Genomic DNA, 6,000 nt, shown 5'->3' with positions numbered 1-6,000 from the left:
GCTGGACCACGTTGCGGCCTTGCAAACCTGCTCCGCTGTTGCCTGGTGCCGGATGGCCCAGGAAGCACCCATCGACCGAGTGGAGTGTGCTCTAATCCCCGCCGGGACAGGACTGCCCCTGACACGATAGGATTCCTGGATAGCAGGTCGGATCCATCTGGCTATCGTGGATTTAGACGCAGCCAAACCCTTTCTGTGACCCTCCGGGAGCACGAAAAGGGCGTCCGATTTTCTGAAATGAGCCGTTCTGGAAATGTACCTCCTGAGGGCCCGTACCACGTCCAGAGTATGGAGAGCCTTCTCAACCCTATGTTTGGGCTGCGGGCAAAAGGAGGGAAGAATGAGGTCCTCGTTAAGATGAAAAGATGAGACCACCTTCGGAAGAAACGCCGGGGAAGGGCGTAGGACTACTTTGTCCTGATGAAAGGCAAGGAAAGGTGCCCGGCAGGATAAAGCGGCGAGCTCTGAAACCCTTCTGATGGACGTCACCGCTACCAGGAAGGGGTTCGAACGGAGGTTCCTGAAGAACCCCCAGGACCAAGTTGAGATCCCAGGTCTCTAACGGCATCCTGTAGGGGGGAACCACATGGGAGACTCCCTGAATGAAGGTCTTGACCTGAAGGTTAGTGGCGATCCTGCACTGGAACAGCACGGATAACGCTGAGATCTGGCCTTTGAGGGAACTCAGTGCCAAGCCGGAGTCCAGACCGGACTGAAGGAAATTCAAGATGCGAGGGATAGAGAAAGCGAGCGGAGGGTGCCCTCGGAGCCTGCACCATGAGAAGAATGTTTTCCAGACGCGGTGGTAAATGGAGGCGGAAGACGCCTTGCGAGCACTTAACATGGTGGGAATGACCTGCTGGGTGAAACCGGCACGAGTTAGAATCCAGGTTTCAACAGCCACGCCGTTAAACATAGGGCCCCTGAGCTCTGGTGGCAGATCGCACCTTGGCGAAGCAGGTCTGGGCGGTCTGGTAACCGCCAGGGAACGTCGGCTACGAGCTGAACGAGTTCCGCGTACCAAGCGCGGCGTGGCCAGTCTGGGGCGACCAGAATGACCGGAACTCCCTCCGTCTTGATCTTTCGGATCACCTTCGGCAGTAAGGGAAGGGGAGGAAACACGTAAGGGAGTTGAAACTGATGCCACGGAGAAATCAGCGCGTCTACTCCTATGGCCTGGGGATCCCGAGAACGTGCAATGAAGTTTGGACCTTGGCGTTCAATCTGGACGCCATCAGATCCACGTCCAGGGTCCCCCAGCGAAGACCGATCTGTCGAAAGACCTCTGGGTGGAGTTCCCACTCCCCCGAGGCAAGGCCCTGGCGGCTCAGGAAGTCCGCCGCCCAGTTCTCGACTCCCGGAATGTGCACCGCAGAGATGGTGGAATGGTTGGTTTCGGCCCAACGAAGGATGTGAGAGACTTCCTGCATCGCCGCCCTGCTGCGGGTACCCCCTGGTGGTTGATGTAAGCCACCGCCGTGACGTTGTCCGATTGGACTCGTATTGGGTGACCCGCGAGCAGGGCGTGAAAGCGACTCAGGGCAAGTCTGATAGCACGAATCTCCAGGATGTTGATGGGGAGTCTGGATTCCCGAACTGTCCAACGGCCCTGGGCAGAGTGGTGAAGAAACACCGCCCCCCATCCGAGAAGACTGGCGTCGGTAGTTACCACTAACCAGCGGATCGGGAGAAAGGACTTCCCCTGGAGAAGAGATGGACCCAGGGTCCACCATACGAGAGATTGTCTGACCCGCGGGGACAGGGGGCAAGGGCGGTCGAGAGATGGGAGACTCCTGTCTCAGTTGTCCAGCAAAGCCTGTTGCAAGGGGCGGAGATGGAATTGAGCGAAAGGAACTGCTTCGATTGCTGCAACCATCTTTCCCAGGATCTTCATGGCGAACCGAATGGTTCGCGGGCGAGGACGGCAGAGCGTTTGGGCTCCCTGCTGAAGCGCTTGGGCCTTGGACTGAGGAAGCAAGACCAGTCCCCTTGAAGTGTCCAGGATCATTCCCAGAAAGGAGATCCGACGGGCAGGAATGGGAGAGGACTTGTCCAAATTGATCAACCAGCCCAGGCGTGAAAGAGAATCCAGGGTAATGTGGACGCTTGACTCGCAGGCCTGAAAGGACGGCCCTTTATGAGGAGATCGTCTAAGTAAGGTAACACGACGACTCCTCGAGAATGAAGGATGGCCATGACAGCCGCCATGACCTTCGTGAATACCCTGGGCGCCGTGGCAAGACCGAAGGGTAAGGCCGTGAACTGTAAGTGGTCTTCCAGAACGGCAAAGCGGAGGAACCTCTGATGAGGCGGGAATATCGGAATGTGAAGATAGGCATCCTTGATGTCTATCGATGCCAAGAATTCCCCTCTTTCCATCGAAGAGATGACCGATCTGAGCGATTCCATCCTGAAGTGCCGTACTCTTACGCACTTGTTCAGGAGCTTCAGATCCAAAATGGGGCGCACTTTTCCGTCCTTCTTTGGCACTACGAAGAGGTTTGAGTAGAAACCTTTGAACCTCTCGTGTTCTGGGACCGGAACAATGACCCCGCACTGGCGGAGGGAGTGAATGGTGCAAAGGAGGGCGCGAGACTGAGCTCCCGAACTGGGGAGACGAGAGGGGAAAAACAGAGTTGGAGGAGGAGCGGAGAACTCTATTTTGTAGCCAGACGATACCAGATCCCTGACCCATTCGTCGTGAATGACGGAGAGCCAGGCTTGCTGAAAAAGTAGACGTCCGCCTACTCTGGAGGTATCGACTGGCGCCGTTCCCGAGTCATTGAGACGGGAATCTGGGGGGTCTCGAACCTCTGGTTCTGGGCTGCCTCGGTTTTCCGCGCCAGGAAGGATTCGGCCTGAAGGAGGGACGAGCGTCTCTGTCTGTGCGAGCGGATCGGTCTGATCTGGAAAGACCGGTAGGATTGGACCAGGCTGGGCTGGTACGAAAGCGAAAGTAAGGCTGGCGCTGGAAGGCCGCCTTGGGCCTCTGTTGGGGAAGGAACTTGCTCTTTCCCCCTGTGGCGTCGGAAATAAGCTGGTCTAGCTTTTCACCGAAAAGGCGCCCGCTTTGAAAAGGGAGAGAGATCAGAGATTTTTTAGAGGAGGAATCTGCGCGCCACTCTCTGAGCCAAAGTGCCCTTCTGATAGAGATGGCGTTAGAAGCCGCCGATGCTGCGCAATTCGCTGCATCGAGGGATGCGTACATCACATAATCACTAGCCATGGCTATCTGTTTAGCCAGGTCCGCCATCTCAGACGGGAGGTCCTGTTCATGAATGGATTTCGCTAGAGCATCCGCCCAGGAAACCATTGCCTTGGCCACCCAAGCCACGGCGAAGGAGGGGGATAGGGAAGAGCCTGAGGCTTCGTACACTGAGCGAGCTAGAGAGTCTAGCTGGCGTTCAGTGGGACTCTTGATTGAAGCGCCGTCCGGGACTGAAAGAAGCGTTTTAGAAGCCAGGTGCGAGACCGGAGGATCTACTATAGGGGGATCCGTCCAGTCTTTCACGAGATCTGCTGAAAAGGGATACTTGGATACCAGGTCCTTCTTACCCGTGAAACGCTTATCTGGACGCTCCCTGTGTCACCTGACTATATCCAGAAAATCTGGCTGAGAGGCAAAAGTTTTGTGGGAACGCTTGGTTCTGGTAAAAGAGACCGCGTGTTCCGGAGCGGAATTAGAGTCATCATCCACCTTAAGTGCGTGATTGACTGCTACAATGAGGGAGTCAACCGTAGCTCTGAACTCCGGAGCCTCCGGGTCCAATGATACCTCGGACTCATGTTCAGAGTCGTGAACGCTGCGAGCCCCCAAGGAGGGTGAGCGAGAGGAGGATCTGCCAGAGTCTGAGTGGCGAGGTGAGCGCTCAGGAGAGGTAGTGCGGATCCGTTTTCTGGATGACCGTGCCTCTTTATGGAGAGAGCGGCCCCTGCTGACCGACGATTCCCCTGCTATGGAGGGATCTCTTAACACCTGTAACGGATTGCCCCGTTCCCCAGGAGGGTTCTGAATGGACTTGATAGCATTGGCTAAAAAATCCACTGACTGCGAAAGTGAAGCGACCCACGCGGGGGGACTAGGTACGCCGGAGTCGGTGGCGGTGGAGGGCTCCTGGGCACATTGGGCATCGCAGGCAGAGCAGAGGGGGGAGCTTTGAGGGCGGGGAAGTGGAGCCTGGCAGGTGGTACACGCAGAAAAAAAGGTCGTATGCACCTTTGAGGATTTTTTAGTCTAAAGGCCCCTTCACATTAAGCGACGCTGCAGCGATACCGACAACGATCCGGATCGCTGCAGCGTCGCTGTTTGGTCGCTGGAGAGCTGTCACACAGACCGCTCTCCAGCGACCAACGATGCCGGTAACCAGGGTAAACATCGGGTAACTAAGCGCAGGGCCGCGCTTAGTAACCCGATGTTTACCCTGGTTACCATGCTAAAAGTAAAAAAAAAACAAACACTAGATACTTACCTACCGCTGTCTGTCCTCCAGCGCTGCGCTCTGCTTCTCTGCTCTCCTCCTGTACTGTCTGTGAGCCGGAAAGCAGAGCGGTGACGTCACCGCTCTGCTTTCCGGCTCACAGCCAGTACAGGAGGAGTGCAGAGCACAGCGCTGGAGGACAGACAGCGGTAGGTAAGTATCTAGTGTTTGTTTTTTTTTTACTTTTAGCATGGTAACCAGGGTAAACATCGGGTTACTAAGCGCGGCCCTGCGCTTAGTTACCCGATGTTTACCCTGGTTACCAGTGAAGACATCGCTGGATCGGTGTCACACACGCCGATCCAGCGATGTCAGCAGGAGTCCAGCGACGAAATAAAGTTCTGGACTTTATTCAGCGACCAACGATCTCCCAGCAGGGGCCTGATCGTTGGTCGCTGTCACACATAACGATTTCATTAACGATATCGTTGCTACGTCACAAATAGCAACGATATCGTTAACAATATCGTTATGTGTGAAGGTACCTTTAGACTGAGACATGGTGTACACTAATGCCAGATAGACCCCAGTGGTCTAGCCTAAGGAAGCGAGGGCGGCGCTGCAGGGGAGAGCTGACGGTCTCCTTACCCCGGTCCTGTGTCCCACAGAGGCAGAGAGACGGCAGGAAGAATAGGCGACAGCCGGCGAGCACAGCGCTGCACGTGGAGGACGCTGCAGCTGGGAGACCTGGAGCTGCGGCGTGCAGAGAAGATCTAAGATGGCCGCCGAGACCTGGGGGAGAGATCTCGCACACAGCGAGAAGCGCCAGGACCGGGGGGCGGAGCCTATCGGGAAGCGGTCTGATCCCTGCCCGGCTAGGCCGAAGCCGGGGACTAAATTTGCGGCTTCGCCCCGGCGCGCGGCCGCTGATGGCCGGAAATAAGGGGCCCAGAAATAAAGTGTGCCACCACTAAGGGGGAGCCCTCCGAACCGCCGACCATCCCCCCTCCCCACGAGACACTTACCATGATGGAGCAGCGCTGCACAAGGGGCTGAGGTAGGAGTGTCTGGGGTGAAAGACAGGATCGGTGCAGGGGTTGGGAAGCCTCCATCCACCAGCCCCAGAAAGGGGGGTGGAGAGGAACCGTCCACCACCTGAATCAGCCGCAATCAGTGGTGATGCAGTGTGGTCTGCACGGACGCCACGGGAATAGTGCCTCTGTACAGCCGAGGGTGAAACCTGGTGGGCAGGGCAGATGTCCGGCAATAAAAAGGCCTGGCTGCAGAAGAGGATACTGGAGGATAAAACACCAGTGCTCGTCTGTACTACGTGGGGAGATCGGCGCCCGAGAAAGGGACCGTTGCCCGAAAAAGGGTCAGCTCAGGCAGTGGCTCCCACGTCGCAGGAGAGGATACGAAGAGGTAAAACTCCCGTGCTCGCCTGTTGTTGGTTCGGGGGAGATCGTACCATGAAAGAATCCGTCGCCCCCTTCGTCCGGGTAGAATTTAAAAAAAAAAAAAAACAAACAGTGTGCCTCCTATGGACACGAAGCTTGAACTGGGTCTCTGGAAGCCAGCATGA

The sequence above is a fragment of the Ranitomeya imitator genome, chromosome 6, assembly GCF_032444005.1.
Source record: "Ranitomeya imitator isolate aRanImi1 chromosome 6, aRanImi1.pri, whole genome shotgun sequence".
Classification (NCBI taxonomy): domain Eukaryota; kingdom Metazoa; phylum Chordata; class Amphibia; order Anura; family Dendrobatidae; genus Ranitomeya; species Ranitomeya imitator.
The sequence above is the reverse complement of the archived record's forward strand: the minus strand, read 5'-3'. Positions refer to the sequence as shown.